General features: G+C 40.2%; 1 long non-coding RNA gene across 1 annotated transcript; it reads right to left on the bottom strand.

The window, feature by feature from the left end:
* Positions 1-2,769: 2,769 nt before the first annotated feature.
* LOC122889780 lies at positions 2,770-18,838 on the bottom strand. Its single transcript, XR_006380964.1, has 3 exons — positions 18,672-18,838; positions 6,288-6,374; positions 2,770-2,954 (listed from the first exon to the last, which is right to left on the bottom strand). It is a non-coding gene; the product is annotated as an uncharacterized LOC122889780 (long non-coding RNA).
* Positions 18,839-20,318: the final 1,480 nt, after the last annotated feature.

Genomic DNA, 20,318 nt, shown 5'->3' with positions numbered 1-20,318 from the left:
GGCTCCCTGCTCAGCGGGGAGTCTGCTTCTCCCTCTCCCTCTGCTTCTCCTCCTGCCCGTGCTCTTTCGCTCGTGCATGCTCTCTCTCTCTCCAGTAAATAAATAAAATCTTAAATAAAAAAGCTTCTCTCTCTTCCTCTTTCTCTCTGCCCCCACCCCCATTCACACATACACACTCTCTCTCTCAAAATAAAGAAAAAAATCAACCGTCTGATTCTGATTTCAAGAGTCACAGAGGTTCTGAAGTGAAATCATCGAGGCTCACTTTTTTATAAGCAGAAGAACCTGCAGTCACTCAAACACTGATGATGGAGAACATCACCATTAACTGTGCGGAGCAGAAAATCGGAGTCAAATAATGGAAAAAGATGCTTTACGTCACTCATCCATTTAGGGGGCTCACCCCACCGGGACCATCCGAAAGCCAAACCCGGGGGAGCATTTCTGACTTCCGCACATTGTGATTTCTATCCCGTGGCTTGCATGATCTGTGTCTCTGAAACCTGGTTTCTGTCTGACTGTCTACAGAAAGACTCATTGGAGTGAAATACACTTTTGCAGCCATTGACGTGATCTCCGGTGCTGGGGTCACCAGTGACTTGGAGGAAGAGAAGCAAGTGATGCGTGCACAGGGACAGAGGAGTGAGCAGGTAGCCGCCCCAGCGCCGTTGCTCTGTTCACAGCGAGGACTGAGCCGTTCTAATCCCCTCGGATTTTTTATCTACCAAAACAGCTTGGGCCCATCAGCAAATTGCAGTGGCATATGGTCCAGGTTTACGAGTAATCTGGCACATGATTAAGGCAAGGGGGATGTCATCCTTCAGCAAATACTGAAAATAGAGTAGGAGAAATTGGTGGGGTTTTAAAAAGTCAAACTGATAAAATTATAATTATTACTTTCAAAAATCAACACTTTTTGGAATTTATCAAATTGAAATTTTCTTTAGTTGGAGGAAGTTACTATGCGGGGAGGGGAAACCATGTCCAAACTGTTTAAAATGAGTAGTTCTCTTTCTCCACTGTGGAATCAGTGGCTTGGATGCTGATCTTCAGGATCTCACTGGGCTGTACACTAGGTGTGGTTTCACTGCAGCCTGAGTTTCTGCTTCCAGCCATCAGCTCACTGCGGTACTCAACAGCTATCCCAGGGTCCTGGGGATGAGGGAAACAAATCCAAAGAGAGGTACAACAGGTACACCTGTCTTCAGGTATAAAGATAGGGAGTATCGAATATAATGTCCTCCAAGGTCCTCAAACTAGAGGAAGTCTCTAGCTACGGCAGTGAGTCTGTCTTGGGTACCCACTGGATTCAGCTGGGGAGCTTTGTAAAAATATCAGTGCTAAGAATCTTCCTAGAGATGTAGATTTCACTGGGCTTCAGTGGAGCTTGGGCATCAGTGATTTTAAAAAGGTGCATTAGTGATTTCTCTGTTCAGCCACAGCTTTGACCCTTTGCACAAGAGCAACACTCCAGGTGCCCAGCCGTGCACAAACTAGAGGACAGACACCGAACATACCTTTCTGGAAAATTCATGTTACTTAGAGATTTGGTGAGGAAAAGCGGGCATTATTTTCTCTTCCTCTTAAAAGGTCATTGTAAGTATAAGACATTATGGAGCTCCAGGGTGGCTCAGTCAGTTAGGCAGCCAACTCTGGTTTTGGCTCAGGCCATGATCTCAGGGTCCTGGGATCGAGCCCCATATCAGGCTCCACACTCAGCGGGGAATCTGCTTGAGAGTCTCTCCCTCTCCCTCTGCCCCTCCTCCTGTTCTCTCTCTCAAATAAATAAATACACCATTAAAGTAAATGACATTGCACATTTAGTAAGTTGAAGACAGCAATCAATACACAGTAAAGTATAAAATTCACGTGAGGTCTTCAGGTAAAACTGGGCCCCAGTACCCTCAGATGAGTATGATTGTCATTCCTCTCTCCCTTCCTTTATGAGACATTTTTGAAGAAATAATATACATAAAATACTATGCCTTCATTAAAACTACTTCAGTGCTTTAAATTTCTCCTATTTTCTTTGCTCACACACAACAGTCTAATAATCACATACCTAAATACTTGTCTAATCATTAACGGGAATATATGTATGTGTGAATGTGTGTATATGAGTTTGTCTTTTAATCAGGGAAAAGATTTTAAGAAAAATAAAACTTTAATGCTCAATTATATCTAGTTCCAAGCAAGTTTAGCACTTACAGGTACAACTACATAAGCCTGATTTAGATTCTAATTCCCTCACAGATTACTCAACATTTATGACAGAGAGGATGTTAAGTAGCAGATTGAGCAGCAGAAAGAAAAGAGTTAAAAGATTTTTATCTCATTCTGCTTAATACTGCAGGGTTCTTTAGACCCATAACATAGTGAGAACATTTTTTTTTTCAGGTTTTCTGGTTGTTCCAAGCATTATAGTCTTGCTGTATCATGTATTATTGTATTATTTCTCATTGGATTAAAGCTAGTTAGTATTGCATAAACTCATGACTACACAACTCAATCTGTATATAAAGGAGAGAAAACGTCCCTGAATCTCTACTCTCAACACATGCCAAAGGAGAGATAAGCCAAATTTAACTTTACTGTTTTTTTAGTCTTTGACCTTGAAAACAATATTAGCATTTGCCTCAGTAGGGTTTCAGCAACTTCCCCTACCCAAGGCCTTACATTTCTCTTTAGGATGAATTCATCAAAATTAAAATAATCAAATAATCAAAATTATTTATTGATTCATTCTTACTACAGCTTTCAGGGGAGGAAAAGAAAATTGGAATTTTTTCTTTACTCTCATCGAAGTAATTTTTGCAAAAACTCCTGCTGGATAAGCCAACCAGTGACCCACTGGCGACTTGAGCATCAAAGCAACATTGTTATGCCGTCATGTCCAGACCTCCTGTACCGTGTGGGCTTTCCGGAGGCGTCCTTGTCCAGTGGCACAGACAGACCTAGAAGAGAAGACATGAGAGATTCACAGCCATAGCTCTGCTGACAACAATGTCTCAAGTTTACATTTAAAATATTCATGTCAAATACATAAATTCTTTGGAAAACCCCACAGCTTAAATCAAAAATCTGGAGGAGGTTAGACTTGATCTTGAGCATTGGAGCAAAGTCTTGAGACAGCTCCGGAGCTCACTCGCAGCTGGGGAGCTGGGAGAGCCAGTGACATGAGGTGGTTTCCAGCCCTGAGAAGAATCAAGTCACCTCCCCGCGTTGGGAAGATCAGAGTGGATTTTGATGGCTTGCAAGGAAAGTTGTTCCGGTGGGTGGGAGCTATTTTGCAGTCTGGGGATTTTTAAGGCAAAAGAGCAAAAGGATCAGAGCCTGAGGAAACTGTAGGTTGGGCCAGAAATGGTGTAAAAGGCTTGGAAGAGGCTTCCCCTGCTGTCCCATGAGTCATGTACATTCTAAGGGTATTAGACTGAGTTTTGGAGAAGGAACATGCTACTTGTCCCCAACAAAGATGTTTTCAGGGCTAATAGAGAAGGAATTTGAATCACTTGGGGGGAAAAAAACAAGGCAAGTTGCAAGTAACACACAAGATCCCAATGCAAACCCAGGGAAATAAGACAGAAGATTAGGTAAGATAAGTGGGTTTCCTGATACAGATCACACCCAAATTCTCCATGGGCGCATATGACACAGTATAATATTTCCTATTCTTTAAATAACTTAAAATAATTTTGTGTTAAGATTTCTTCTTTGTAACTCATGTATACTTTTCTGAGAAAAGCAAACACTGTAGATAGTAATTGTCATTGGAGCTCAAGAGTTTACAAAATCAAAGAAAGTTCAGGAAAGGTACAAACTAACTGGAAATCACAGCCACACACTCTGGCAATATTTTGCCTTTTTCCAGGGTAAGAGTAGACTTGAAAAAGGACAAATATTTGTACTAGTCCCAGAATAAAAAGAGGATCCTTGTAGTCCTGCTCCATTTGTCCAAGGTTTACCCAAAAATATTGGTCACAGTAACTGGGTAGAAATGTTGCAGTTTTTATTTAAAAACAAGGAAGGGATTCTCCCTTTCTAAAGAGTTAACTAATTCTGAGACTGGTGTACCGTTTCTAGGACTTTTAACCACTATTCTGCTTGGAAGCCTACTTAAAAAACAAAAAACAAAAACAAAAAAAAAGCAAAATCCTTGGTGCTTGAACTACAAATTATTGTCACACCAGATATCATCCCAACAAATAAAACGGTTAAAAGTTGCCAGTACTGGGTGCTGCCCAGACGCCAGCTGCTTCCAGAAACTCCGAAGTGTGGTTACTAACATAACTGATAACGATAGACGAGGAAGTTGTGAACTAAGAAAGTTAAACAATTGCTCAGGATTCCCCATCCAGGATCCCAACTCCGAGCTCTCTGCCTTAAGAGCTTGTGCTCTTCATTATTGCTGTTAACCCTCTCCCCCCGCACCCCAGGATGCACTCATTCCTTCCTTTCATACCAAACACTATGATTTCTGCTGTCTTGGAGTTTACAGCCCACGCTCTACACATAGATTTCCGGAGCTGGGAAGGATAGAACCAGGCAGAAGCTCCAATAAACACCTCATATCCTTGTCCACCTCCCAAAATGCAGCCTGACCTCTCAGTTATACCTTGTTCTTGGTTGTTGTTAGACCCAGCTGGTCCCTTCCATTCTTTCTCACGACCAGTCCTCTTACTCTTGCAAACCCTTCCATTCTCTCCACAGAATGTTTCCCAGATCTCGTGTCTGGGTGAAAATCTCTGTCTGATGATACCACACACCTAGAAGACCACTGCAGCATTGCACTGAGAGGGAGCGCTGCAGTTTCAACTCCGCTTGGCCACACGGAACCTTCACTTCTCTAAATTTTTGGGAAAAATATCTGGCTAGGTCACCCATATCGTCCCCATATTTTTGTTGACATCAATTATCTCACTGCTCTTTGGTTTAAGGTTTTCCTCTCTCTGCTCTACGTTGTATCACAGTTCCTAATGAATTCTACATCCACATGGCTGAATTAGCCAACATCAACTCCAGAACATAGCTCATCTCCACGGCAGACACGCACCCATGGACCCAGCTGGGACTTCACCATCGCCCAGAATGAACACACCTCTGAAATCTTAAAGCTCTACCTCCACTCTCTCTACACAGCTTCCTATCCTTCTAGCTATTGTGTTTTTATTAATAACATCTTCATCTCCTAACTTCAGTGACACCTGATGTTTATTGACTTCCCCATTCTTTCCCATCAGTCAGCCTCCTCCTGTTCCCATTTCCCATGGGGACCATAATCCAGAATTTGAATCACCCCTTTGTGCACTCGTTTGTGGTACCAATGCCACAATCCTTACTACTTAAAATGGGTGGGGGAGCCTAAAACATGAAACTGTAGGTCTATGTCTCTGAGAGTTAACAACGTCCAGTTCACCCATAATATTGCCTGAAAATCCTGGGGTGCTCCTAATCAGCTTGTCTCTCACTCTCCGGAATAACTGTGTAGCCTTCCCTGTTGCCCCTGCTCTCCCTGTTCTGTAATCCTATCCTCCACACTCCGCACTAGGCCTCCTAGCATGCTTTACCGAGAAAACAGAGACCATCAGGTGGAAACTTGGACAACCTCACACTCACCCACCCACGCATTTGCTATATTTGCTTTCTATTTCTTTTTTCTCCTGTCTCTCTAGAAAAAAATATTCTATAGTCCTTTTGAAAGCTAATCCTGCCATATCCTCCAGCTCCCATTCGACAGGGGTTCAATCGTGTATTCTCTCTTTTGGTAAATTCTCTAACTTCTTCCTCTTTGTTGGCACATTCTTTTTTGCATACAGGTTTGCTCAAGCCTCTGCCAGGCAAATGTTTTCTTTTAACCCCCTACCACCCCTTAATTCCCACTCAGTCTCTCCCCTTTAAATAGAAGCTAGTTAAAAAACAAAACAAAACAAAACAAAACAACTACATTCACAGGTACTTTAATTTCTTATCATTCAGTTCACTCTTTTACTCTTGCCATGTAAAGCCACCACTCTGACTACTTCATTGAAATAATTCTTCCAAATGTAGAATGACCATATTATACTGGTTTTCCTGGAGAACATCCAGTTTATGTTTGTGGCCCTATCATAATTATCAGTAACAACCCCTGTGTTAGTCGGGACTCTCCAGAGAAACAGAACCAGCAGAATGTGTAGACAGACTGATTAAATAGACAGATAGATGGATGACAGATAGACAAATAGATAGAGATGATGTAGATATAGAGACGATTGATACGGGAAGGGATTTATTGTAAGGATTTAACTCACATGATTATAGGGGCTGAGAAGATCTGTGGTCTGCAAGCTGGAAACCCAGAAACGCTGGCCGTGTGGTTCCACTCCAAGTCCAAAGGCCTGAGAACCAAGAGAACTGATGGTATAAATTCCAGTCTAAGTCAAAAACCTGAGAATGAGGAGTGTCAGTGGTGTGAATCCCATTCAGAGCTGCAGAAACCAATATTCCCACTCAAGTAGTCTGGTGGAGAAACAGTGAAGTCTCCCTTCCTCCTCTTTTTGTTCTATTTAGACTCAACTGATTGGATGATGCCCACTTCCAAGGATTAAGGCAATCTCCTTTATTCAGTCTAATGATTCAAATGTTATTCCATCTGAATCAACTTCATAGACACATGCAGAAATAATGTATAGCCAAATATCTGGGCACTGCATGGTCCAGTCAAATTGACCCATAAAACAACCATCATGGTCTCTTTATTCTTCAGATTTATTCTATTTGGGATGATAATTTGTATCATCACTCTTTCAGCTTTTCAGTCCTTAATTTACTTGACTACATTTCAGCAATTACCACTGTGACCCAGGCTCTTTCTTTGAACCGCTGTCTGGTGGGTCACTCTCATACGGTTGTACTCTGACTTCACCAGCTAGACCTTCTGAGTCACTTTCAGAATCTACTCTTTCTCTATCTGCTCCTGAACAGTCAACATGTCTCTAGATTTATCTTGACCAATCTTGTTAGCTAATACTTCCATACTAATGGTAACAACTACTATCTCTAGTCAGTAACTCCCTATTGTACATGTCAAAGCCCAGATCTCCTCCTGACCTCTAGCTTTTTATGTACAACCACGTCTGGGAATTTCCACTTGGATGCCAAAAAAACCAGAACCCACCTCAAAGTGAACCCATTAGTTTGCTCAACATCTGCTGCTTTTCTCAGACTATCCTAACTACCTACATGGCAGGACCCATACCCATTGCTCAAATCAGAGACTTGAACTTCATCTTTGACTCATCCTTTTCCCTGACTTCCTTATCCCACATCAAATTTGCAATCAATTTCAGTTAATCCTACTTTTCAAAATATTTCTTAAATTTTGGATATCTGTTTATATCAACTGTGATTACCTTGTTTTGAGACTTCATTAGTTCTCACATTGTTACTGTAACAGCCTTTTTTCTGGTCTTCCAACATCCACTTATAATCACCTTTAACCTACTTGCTACACTGCCACAAAGTTGATCTTTCTAAACCCGCCAATGGCTTCCCAGTGACTTCAGGTGACACCTTGCATAATCTTACCTAAGTCTACCTGCTTAGTCCTTGTACCATATATACCAATACACTCAACTCAAGTTGCCGATTTGAGCCAAGTCTCTCATGCTTTTGTATATGCTTCTTCCCTTCCCTACAAATACACTCTTAGCCTTCTCTCATGTGGCCTCCTATCCGCTCCCTCTGAAAGTTTCTTGGCTCTAGGCTAGCTTAGGTGGCCCTCCTTAAGCAGCCTCCTTTGCTTCCCTTCACCACAGAACACAACATCCTATAGTGATAATGGGAAAGTTGCTGTTCGTCTCTACTACTGGACCATGAACTTTGGGACATCTCTGCATCCACTGTGCCAGGTTTAAGACTGGGCACAGAGCAGGCACTCAGTTAAGGTTTTAAAGTAAATCATTGAGGGACACCTGGGTGGCTCAGTGGGTTAAAGCCTCTGCTGCCTTCAGCTCAGGTCATGATCTCAGGGTCCTGGGATCAAGTCCCGCATCGGGCTCTCTGCTCTGGGGGGAGCCTGCTTTCCCCTCTCTCTCTGCCTGCCTCTCTGCCTACTGGTGATCTCTGTCTGTCAAATAAATTAATGAAATCTTTTTAAAAAATAAATAAAAATAAAATAAAATAAAAAAGCAAATGATTGAATGGGTAATAATGGCCAATTAGAAACAACTTCTGCCACAATAGAGTGTATGTGAATAAACATGTTTATCAAGAGATATAGATATAGATGATATAGATACAATTTCTTTTCTGAAAAAGCTTTCAGTTCAATCCAGAGATCTCACAGTCCTGCAAAAGTGCTGAAGCTACTTGGCTAAGTTCTGCTCCGTAGTTCAGGACTTCTATTTCACACTTGGTTATGTACCACCTATAGCTTATTTTTTTCTTTGTTATTTATTGCTTGATCATTAAGTCATACTGTACTGTGTGCTGCAGCTATATTAAGGCTGTGTTAGCACAGTGTTTCTGGCTTCCAGAAATGTAGACCAGCCATTATAGACATTCTTTTCTTGTACAACCACCTGCTTGCTGAGACATGTTTCCTCTTTTCTAATACTGTGTTTCTGAAGTACTTGTAAGCTAGACACTAACCTAAAGGCTCTCGATATTAGATTATTACTGTTCTTTTACACTCAGAGGATGAGGGAAAATTTCTCTTTTTCTTGGCTACTTTGTGAAACAATATATTTTAAATTTTGTTTAAAAGAAAATCAACAAAAGGGAAATAATATAAGAACCTGTCATTAGTATGAAGAAAGAAAATCTCCCCTCTTTAGCCATGTTTCCTGGAAAGAATAAATGATTCAGTTACTAAGAAAGGTCTGAATAAGCATCAAATAGGAGATTTTATATAACATTTCATAAAGAAGTATCTCATGCTTATTACAACAAAAAACACAAAAAATATCCATATTGAAACATGACATATTCAAGTTGGAAAATGAAAGAAGCTATCACCCCTGGGGATAAAAATATATTTTTATAAAGAATAAAAATTTTTAAAAAAATAAAAATAAAAATATAAAAGAAGCTATCACCTATGGAAAACCTGGCTCACTTTACCCCTAAGAAAAGGTTTGGGTGGGAGGAAAGTAAAAGATTATTCCACTAAATTTCTGTCGCTAAGTGGTAGAAAGCCTTCCCTGTTCCCAGTAGACCAAGAGTCTCCAGAACTCCATCCACCAAGAATTCTGTTGGTATTTGCTCCTCTTCCTTAATCTTTACCCAACCCATCTGTTTTTCATAGCCTTAAAGAATGGTAAAATTTGGGGAAAAGTAAAAACTTGATATATGCTGAAGTCAAACTTAAGGCAAATTACCTTCAAGGGTTCCTCCACTTTGTTTTTGGTCTCTTTCTTTCATGCAGGCCTAGAAAGTATTTAATTAAATTTTATATAATTTTTTCATAAGTTTATTTTAATTAAGAGGAAAATTTAGAATAATCCTCTGTACTTCTAGAAGCAGCTGTACATCTCATCTCCTTAATAGAAAGAAAAACCTGACACTGGAAGAGAGAATTTAACATAAAAGAAGAGGACCCGCTCCTCCAAAAAAAAGACCAGCAGAAAACTCTTCGATTAGTATTCCTACAGAGGTGAGGAGTGAGTTTGCAGCCATGTGATAAGGACAGGATAACATAAATGGAAAACAATCAGATAATGGGAAAGTGCTTTTGGAACTTAAAATCTGAGAGAAGATATAAAATATAAATAACCGGTAAGAATGTTGTAAAATAAAGTTGAAGAATTGACTCAGAAAATAGAGCCCAAAGTAAAAAACAAATGGGGAGGGGGGGAGGTCAGAAAAGGATTAGTCTGGGAGGTCAACATGCAATTTATAAGGGTTTTAGAAAAATAATACTTAAAAAGAACCAAAGACAAAGTTATTGAACACAAAATACAAGTAAGTTTTCCATTTTGTAGATCTCTTTTAAGATCATGTGTTTGTGGGGCACCTGGGTGGCTCAGTGGGTTAAGCCTCTGCCTTCGGCTCAGGTCATGATCTCAGGGTCCTGGGATTAAGCCCAGCATCAGGCTCTCTGCTCAGCAGGGAACCTGCTTCCCTCTCTCTCTGCCAGCCTCTCTGCCTACTTGTGATCTCTCTCTCTCTCTGTCAAATAAATAAATAAAATATTTTTAAAAAATAACATGTGTTTGTGATTTCAGATTTAAAGATCTCAACAAGAACACTGGGAATGGAAAAAAGAGACAGAGAGATAAAGAGAGGAAGGAAGGAAGGAAGGAAGGACGGAAGGAAAGGAGGGAGGGAGGGAGGAGGGAGGAAAAAGAAAGAAAAAAGTTTTCAGAGAGACAAAAAAAGTCTAGGAATTTACCAAGGAACAGTAATCAGAACAGTATGAGACTTCTTAGCAGCAATGCTAAAATAGGAGATAGTGAAAAAATAACGTACAGTCCAGAATCCCATAGCCCAAGTACCAATGACAAAGAAAATAAAATAGAGGTACCTTCGGATATGCAATGTTTCAGAACATCAGTCTCTTATGCAACCTTTTGCAGAAAACTACTGGAGAATGCACTCCAACAGAATTAGGGAATGAATCAAAAATACAGAAAACATGAAAGCAATGTAAAATCCAAGGCAAAAAAGTACAAGATGGTTGTGAAAAAATCCCAGAAGATCTGGCAATTGATAGACAAGATTTGAAAAAGAAAATTAAAAGTTCCTGGAGAAATATAAAAACTCAAAGAAAAAAATAGATAGCTTATTTAATGTGTTTGGTCAGTTCTTTCACAGATTTTTATGAGTTAATAATGCATAAAAATGAATTAAGAAGAATTAACTTTAGAAAAGACAAAAATGCAAAAATTGTACAAATACAAGAAAGCCACTTTATTATATCGAATGACTCAGCAATTGATGACATCTATGTGATAACAATGAAGTAAATACTAAATATTGGCTTAACCAAAAGTGGCAAAACAGCCATATTAGAGTGACAGAAGAAGGTAACTTGTACACCTGTGAGAGGAGTGCAGGAGGCATGGTTGTAAATATTTATTATCTGTAGTAAGAAATCAAACCATAAAGTCTAAAATTTTTCAATCAAGAAATGACATGATTATTCTGCTTTTTAGGTAAGTGTAGAGGAATACCAGAAGAAACAGTTATTATATAGATGTTCTTGAGAAGTAGAACTCAGGGATGGAGAACAGGTGTGATCGATGAACACCTGTTTTAATTAAAACCTCTGTATATTGTTGAATTCAAATAAAATTTAAATGCATAGTTTAATGTATCTTATATTATAAGAAGAAATATAAAAACTAAAAATCTATTAGCCTTCAAAGACTACTGGCCTCTTCATGTGATGGTGGCTCTTCCATCAATGGCATTTCTGCCGGTTCTGCCAGAGGGGAGAAAAGTCTTACAGTCCTTTATCTGCAGCCCCACCTGCTATTCTCCTGGTGGTACTGCCTTAACAGGTTGACTCTTGGAAAAACAGGTCATTCATTTACCCAGTGATGCACTGTGTTGTTCTGGTCACTAATTTGACCAGCACAGGCAATGCTCTTGATATACATTAAGTCTGCAATTTCAAACACTCACTGTGCCTTTCAACCCTTTTCACTTTAGACTTCATTGACTCAGTTTCCACTGATGGAAGCCCAGATCATTAGCACTGGCTGCCTCAGTCTGAGAGAGCTGTCTTACTCTTACTGAAGGAAGCACATGTTCCTAAGACTACGCTCCACAGGGGAATCCTTGGAATTTACTCTCACTAGCAAGGAAGGCTTCCAGCTAGCAAGTTGTAAAATTCATCAATATGTCTCTCAGTCCCTTCCAATATCCACACCTTACACAAAGAACAATCTATTGTGGCCAAGAAGACCCAAAACCACAAGCCAAATAAAATAAAATAAAATAAACAAAATTAAATTAAATTAAGTAAATAAAATAAAATTTACTACTACACAAAAATCCTGTGAACACAAGATCAGTTTGACAAGCCTTTGAAATAATCATGCTGTAGTATGCACAAGAGTGTGTGACAAAAATATATCTCACAATATTGCAATGAACTATTTTTAATTTTTTCTAAACTCAGGGAGCTCTTGAGAAGTTTTCGCACCTGTGGTAATTTGCCTCTCTAGAAACATGTCTGGATGGCAGCATGTCTTGGCTTCTACTTAGATAATTTTCTCTTTGGATATAGGACCCAACCAGAACAAAAAAATGCCTTATAAACCTCATGATGAAGTTTGTTCTCAGGAAGTTTCAAAGTGAATCACAAGTATATTATCAGATTTTAAGAACCTCAGTGAGAGGAAGATAAAAACCTTTTCCAAATATGACCCTGATTATAGTTCCAACCATTGGTCTTATGCCCCCAAACCCATTGTTACCCCTTTAGTTCTTGCAGAGTCTAGACCTAAGTCAGATAGTACATTTCTCCCTAACTATAAATATCAGCTGTCCTTTTGTGGAGGTTGACTTGCGTCAGTCAACCCGGAAGCCACAAAGAGACCAAAGTCACCACTTGTTTTCTGAAGTCTGGAACCATCTGGTGAATCTTCAGGAACTGGGGAACTTTCTGTCTCTGCTCAAGGAGACTAGACCATAGTGACAATTCATGGGTGTTCAAAACAAAAGCAAATCTATGCCCAGAAAATACCAGAGCTCAAATACCTTACTCTTCCTAAAGCAGACTATTCTTATGCCTGAGGAGAGGTTCTAAGCTAATTATCTATTTAAAAGATGCAAACAACTTAGCTTGATATAAAAGTGAATTGTTACCCAATTAACTGTCATAAAGGGTTGCTCTCCTGGTCAGACAAACCCTCAGTGTTGCTGATGTGAACGACATCATAACTCTATCATAGCTGAGAGAACACAGAGGCCTACTGAGAATGGTTTATCTCACCAACCAAAAGTGGGTGCAGGGACACCTGGGTGGCTCAGTGGGTTAAGCCTCTGCCTTCAGCTCAGGTCATGATCTCAGGGTCCTGGGATGGAGTCCTTCATCAGGCTCCTTGCTCAGGGGGGAGCCTGCTTCTCCCTCTGCCTGCTGGTCCCCCTACCTGTGCGCTCACTCTCTCTAACTCTCTCTCTCTCTCTGACAAATAAGTAAAATCTAAAATAAAAAGAAAGAGAGAGAGAGAAAGAGAAAGGGAGGAAGGGAGGGAGGGGGGAAGGAAGGAAGAAGTGGGAAAATGTGGAAACAAGAAGAAAGGCAAATGGTGTCTAATCAAATTGATGATGTTTTTCAAGGGATTTTCATAGGAATCAGCAGCCAGAAGAAAAGTCTCAAACTGAATATTAACTTTCCATGACTCATGGCAAAGGAAATTGGGAGCACAGCAAGCCAAGAAGCTGAACATTTTCTCACAAGATATCAAGAAAAACATGACTGAGCACTTGACTTTTAACCATATTTTTGTACTGATTTGTATTTTTTGAGTTTGAGATGGCAGGGTAATTCATTCATAAGGAATAAATTATTCTTAGAAAGTACCCAAAGGTGATGTTATGTCATATCACACTTTGACAACTGAAGCCCCCACAGAAGAATGACAACAACAAAAGAATATTGGGTCTCTAAAAAATCATGTCTTAATGAGTTCACAAGCCTTTCTAGTTATTTCTGTACCCTCGGCTAGTACATATTTACTGAATGAATGAGTGAACAGATAAGTCTATTATGGTGTCTATAGCAATGAGTAACATCAATACCCTCCTGTCTTCAGCTCAGCATTTCAGTTCTGGGAGGTTACATTTAGGCTAGCCAGCAGACAGCTAATCTTAGCCATGTCAGACCAGGGGCAATTCTAATCACATTCTCACCTTGCTCACCTCTGAAGAAGAGTGCACCTAAGGTGAAAGGAAATTCAAGAAGATGACTAATCTTCCAAAATCTAGAAGAGATTTCTCATCCTGATTTATAAATTCACTGGCACCTGTGACTAACAGTTTGCTCTAAAGCAAAATTCAGCATAAGGCAGGTCCATCTTGAACTCTATCCAAAGGGGTTTAATTACTGAATCGTACACAAAAAATCTTGTTATAAAATGGATTTACCCAAAAGGCAGCCAGATGGCCTCCTTCCAATGCATTAGTGAGGATAAAAAGAATGACAAACATGTTGTTTCCCCCATAAGATGTTTGTTGTGCTGCTTAGAGGAGTCAAAACCCAGGTAATAAGAAGAAGTTGATGCCTGAGCAAGGAGATGAAATCAGCCTTATGGTATCCTGTAGCGGTAACAGAACAGGATCCTTTGACTGGGGTCTCAGTGGGTATTGGGGAAAGACCATTCTTCTAGACCAAGATCACTCTTTCCAGATAATGTGGGTGCTACTTGCCTCCATAAGCAACTGTATCTTAGGAACAGAAATTTTAATTGACTGAAACCCACTGTGCGAATCTTGGAATGGAAATTGGGTTCTCCACCTCCGCAGCACCTTTATTTTGGGCTATGAAGCTTTAGAAGGACAGCAGGGAGTATAAACTGGCTATTGGTTGTCTCCTGTGTTATTCATTTATGTAAAAAAAAAAAAAGGGAAGAAGAAAGAGGAAAAAAAGACGTTCCTGGTTATGAGGAAGTTACACAATAGATAAGCATTGCTAAAGGGACGTGTGCCCGTTGGCTTGTGAAATAAATGGACCTTTCATGAGTTTTGAGATGAAAGGAAGAGCAGTTGTCATCTGTTATCTCTGAGAAGAATGTTCCCCGTGAGAATGGCTCCAGCCTTCTGTACAGTAGAGTTTTATCCAACTTTATGCAACAATCTCTCTCTCTGAGGGCAGGCCCCATGCTTTATTTGTCTTTGTTGCACCTGAGTCAACAGAGTCCCTAGCACTAAGTAGGCTCTCAATAAATATTTGTGGAATGGGAAAACATGAACAAATGAAATATTGAATCCATCCTATTTACACTTCTGTATTTTTAAGAAACACAAAAATATATAGGCATAGCATACTGCAGTATAGAAAAGGAAATGTTTCTGTAGGAAAAGATCTTAAAAATCAACAGGTTCAATGTCTTTATTTTAAAGATAAGAAAAATAAGACTTAGGGAAATTTAACACTTTGTGTTGACTAGAAGAAGAGTTATGAGGTCTCAAGGTTTTGAAAAATACATGTACAGCATGTGTGAGTGCCACACAGCTTCATTTATATCCACACTGTGCGGTTGTCTAATGACCACCACCGCCCTTCGGGGGTCCCTTCTTGTCTATTTGCCCAAAGAATGCAAACTCTTTTAAAATTAGCTTCAGTGAAATCTAAGTAGGTAAGCCATATGCTGAAATGATTTCCAAAGGGACACGAGAACTGCCTTCTCTGCGCTCTCTGAGGACCCGTCACATTGCAGTCAATGAGCCACCGTTTTTGGACTGGCCAGGTTAGATGGGAGGAAGAACCAAATTTAGAGGCTTTCCAAATAGATTGAGTCATAATGTTATGAAGTCACCAGGCAATGAAATGTAAAATGCCAAGTCCGGACAACAATCACCACAGGCCAAGCAGATGCTGACCCCTTGCCAGCGCGCACAGGAGAAAGCAGAGGCAGCCTCCCATTCGAGAATGCTTGGGCTCCACGTACATGGAACCAGCCTGACGGGACTGGGAACAAGTGTAATGCCATAGCAGGAGCCTTCACCCCCAACTGTGGAAGGAATTCTGTGTTAAAAGTGTGTCTCTTAGGGGTGCCTGGGTGTCTCTGTTGGTTACGTGTCTGCCTTCAGCTCAGGTCATGATTCCACGGTCCTGGGATCAAGCTCTGAGTTGGGTCCCTGCTCAGAGGAGAGTCTGCTTCTCCCTCTGTGCTCTCTTTCTTTCTCTCTCTCTCTCTCTCTGTCAAATAAATTTAAAAAAAAATCTTTTTTAAAAAAGTGTGTCTTTTATGTAGAGAGACTCACAGCTCTGCAGTAGGTGTAGATAAGGGTTCCAATTCTGGTGTCATCAACACTTCTTAGCCATGAAAACATGGGCAAGTTAATCTTTAGTGTTTTGTTTTTTTAATTAGTAAATATTTGATGTTCCATCTTTCAAAGTCACTACAAGAACTATATTAAATATTTTATGCAAAAGCACACTGGAGTTTGAGGAAGGGGGAGAAAGGAGCAAGGAGGAGCAGACGGTTGCTTTCCCTTGTGCAGAGTTCATTGTATTATCCAGCATTTTCCTTAAAACGCTGAAAATATTTTAATCGGATGTCTGGCCTTCTTATTTTAATTTGCCTCATTTTGACTTTGAACTTAAAGCTAGTATTCAACCACTATCCTTATGCATGTACTTAAAATTAGCAAGCAAACACATAAAAAATGTACATCCCCCCCCTTCCCAAACTGACTACAGCTGAATGGCCCTTCCCTTAATAATACGGCTGAACAGCTGAGGCTTGCCCCAGCACTGGGTCAGCACTCTCCGGCTTCAACAGAACCACATAAATGAGTCCAAAATGGAAAATTCTCCATCCAGCAGAGCTCAAACTCAGGACCTGACAACGTCAGCAGATGCCACTAATGAGAGAATTCAGATCTCGTCACAAGTTTTGATCTACCTTTTTCTTAAGATCAGAGTCTCCTGGTAGTTACTGGAGTAGCTGTGTGTGCTTAAAAGGTGGAAAGAGAAGTCAGAAGTCTCCTACCGTTGAGCCTGGCCCATGGCCCAGGTCGAGTGAAATACCACCGTCCAGTCAGTCCGGCTCTGCATGTCTGCGCCCAGCATGGGTTCCCGAAGGATTCAATGAGAAACTTCACTCCTGATTCCTTTCCGCGTTTCAGTCAGATGCTTCTTTGCATTTCCCTCCTATTACTCATCATACGTTACTAGGAAATTTATTTTTTATTTTATATATGTTACACACAGTAGAATGTGCAGAGCATTATGTGTGGGGCTGGACGACTTCCGACCAACAGCACACTTACGGAAGCACAAGCCTCTCAGGATGGAGACGCCTCTTACTCCTTGACGGTTTCCTTTCCAGTCAACCATCCTCACCCGTCCCTGGAACTTTATTTTACAGTTTTTATCACTATAAATTATTATTGCTTGCACTTGAACTTCATACAAACACAATCACACTGCATGTAGCTTTTCATGCTGGTTTCTTCTGCTCGGTGTGCTATTGTTGTGATTCATCCACGATGCTGAATATATCAGCATTTTTGCTACTATCTTCCATCAAATGAATATAACACACGTTGGGATCTATTTTTATGTCGATGGACACTTGATCGTTTCTAGTTATTGAGTGTTATGAATGAAGATACCACAGGCATGAATGTACAAGTATTTGTTGAATATGTGTTTTAATCTACTTTGGGTAAACACAAAGGAGTAGAATTGCTAGGTTATAGGGTAGGTGTATATTTAACTGTATCAGGATCTACTAAACTGGTTATACCATTTTACAGTTCCACTGGAAATGTGAGAGTTGTCTTGTCCTATACCACCACCAGCATTTGGTATTGCCTACCTTTTGTTTTAGTCATTTAGTCAATGAGTGCAGGGAAATTGCACTTCCCCAATGACTAATGATGAACATCTTCTCAGGTATATTTTTTGACCATTGTTATATTTTTATCGTGTCTGTTTGCCCATATTTTTATGCCTATATTTTTATGTACTTTTAGTATTCAGTTGTAAGACTTTTTTTTATATATGGTAGTTACAATTCTTTATTGGATTAACACATTGTAAATATTTTCTTTGAGTATGTCACTTGTCTTTTTATTTTTAAGTGTCTTTCCATAAGCAAAAGTTTTTTTTAATTTTGATGGTCCAATTTTCAATAATTGTATTATATACATTATAGTATATTGTACTTAATTGTAATACATATTATATTATATTGCATGTTATATTATAATTGATTGACAGTTAATGCATTGTTATACATATTTGTCCTTTCTAAGAACTCTTTGCCTACCTAAAAGTCATGAAGAGTGCTCATGTGTTTACTTCTACAAGCTTTGTAGCTTTAGCTTCTACATTAAAGTCTGTGGTCTATCTCCGATTAATTTTTCTATATATTGCAAGGTAGGAGTCAGTGTTGTTCCCAAACCCTTGTTGGAAAGACTGCTTTTCCATGAGTTTATTTTTAACCTGGGACTGAACCTTGTGGTCCTAGAGCTTGGCATGCTGTCTCTCTTATACAGGAGCTAGTAAATGTCTGCTGGATGAATACATTTTTTTAGAAGGTGAGAGAAAGCTGAGTGAATACTTATGATTTTCCCATTTTTATATGTTTTTCCTTTGCTCTTTAAATAAAATCCAAATTCCTTACCAGGCATGACATGGCCGAAGTCCTCTTTTCTTTCTAATCCCGTTTAGTCGCATAACCCTGCTACGGACCCTGTTAGCACCAGAAGTGACCGTAAACCAAAACTGATCAACTGAAGATCCCTCTCCGTGAACGCGCACCACGCAAAGGCGGTGCAGAAAGGGAGCTGACGGCAAGGTGAGAAGCGTCCTCACCGGAACGTGACCCTGCTGGGCAGCCTGACCTCGGAGCTCCGGCCTCTGAACCTGGGAGAAAGTAGGTTTCTGCGCTTAAGTGCCCCACTCTGGGCCTGTTGTCCTGACAGCCGGAGCAGACTAAGCCCCTGCTCAGTGCATCACGCTCTCGCCGCACGAGCCTCCTTGTCCCTCAAGTTCACCGGCTCCCTCTCACCTCAGGACTTGCTGCTCCGGCTCCGAGAACCGGTTTCCAGCTCTCCCCATCCTTAGTTCTCAGTTCGCATCTTCTACCCGCAAGGACGCCGCTCCAGTGACCTGATCTGAAGAGACTTCCCGCGTTCCTCTCTACCTAACCACCCAGCCTGTACCCTACAGAGCACCTTTCCCACCTGTGTTCCTTTACTTACCTGCTCCCCGACCGTCACTCACCACCACTCCCAGCCCCGCCCCCCGCTGAGCACCCCCCCTGCTGAGCACCCCCCGCTGAGCACCCCCCGCTGATCACCCCCGCTGAGCGAGGATCGCATATTCACCACTTGTGGCCGGTTCACAGCACGGGTCCAAAAACACTCCAGGGAGTGTTTTTGGAATGTGTAAATAGAAGGCCAGTTAATGAAGATTCTACCATCTAAGTAAATTCTTAGTTTAACAATTCCATTTGTTGGTAGACTTTATTGATGGTCAACATAACCTTGAAAAGAAAAGGACTAGGATTTTTTTTTAATAATCTACCGTTTCCATACGGCCTTGCTTTAATCAATTACCCTCTTGGTTACTATACCTAAAAAATAGGTTTAATGCTATTTATGTCACCTGCATCAAAGAGTAATTCTGAAACAAGTAGGTTCTGTATTTAATTGTATTTTATATATTAATTGTAAAATACCTTATAAACACGAGGCATTGCTTCCTGTTAGGTACCAGACACATTAGGGAAGAGTAATAATTTAAAATAGTCTCTCTTTGGCATTGAAAACTGCATTGTCCAATACAATAGCCTCTAGCCACATGTTGTTATTTACATATAAATTAGGTAAAATTAAGTAAAATTGAAATTTTAGTTCCTCAGTTACACTAGCCACTTTTCAAGTGCTCATGACTAGTGAGTATTTTGCTGCATAGCAGATATACAGACCATGTCCATCCCAACAGAGACTCCTATTGGAAAGCTTCTGTCCAGAACTTAGAAGTGGTTTTAGGAGACAAAATAAATATCCTTGAAATATTCTGAAAATAACCAACATGATATGTTAACATCTATAAAGTAATATGAAATTGTAATATAATATAATATAATAATGAAGCATACAGGAAAAGGAGAGTGAGGGAGGAGTCAGAGTATGTCAGTGGGTTCATGAAGGCAACCATGGAGGGTACGATATTTGAAATATCTCTTTAAGGAGGTAATCAGGAAAAGGACAGAAGGGAAAGAGAGAAGCCATGTCAGGGAGCGAGACTCCAAGACAATGATTAGTATATCTGACATATGAGTTTTTAAAACTGGAGATTAGTGGGCATTTATTTATACTTTAAATGTTTATTCCATGGTACTAGTGTTAAGAAGTAGGAATTAAGGGTACACAGATGCATAATACATAATCTCTTCCTATGTGCTATAAGGAAGAGAAGAAGACTATCAAAAAGGGATCTAACATATAAGTCCAGTTAAGTGTGACCGAATTGTACGAAGGCTCCAAAGAGTTTTGCACTTTGTAACCAGGGAAGTGTTCCTGGATGGGGTGCTAGGTGGCAGAACTTTGAAGAACAAGTGAGATGTAGGGAAATATGTGATTTCAAGGGAAAGTAATGGAGAGAGGGAGAATGACAGGGACAAGTTCACCACGCTCTGGATAGCCCACCT

This window comes from Neovison vison, chromosome 11 (assembly GCF_020171115.1).
Source record: "Neovison vison isolate M4711 chromosome 11, ASM_NN_V1, whole genome shotgun sequence".
Classification (NCBI taxonomy): domain Eukaryota; kingdom Metazoa; phylum Chordata; class Mammalia; order Carnivora; family Mustelidae; genus Neogale; species Neogale vison.
Note: the sequence above shows the minus strand (reverse complement) of the source record. Positions and strands in the feature narration are given on the sequence as shown.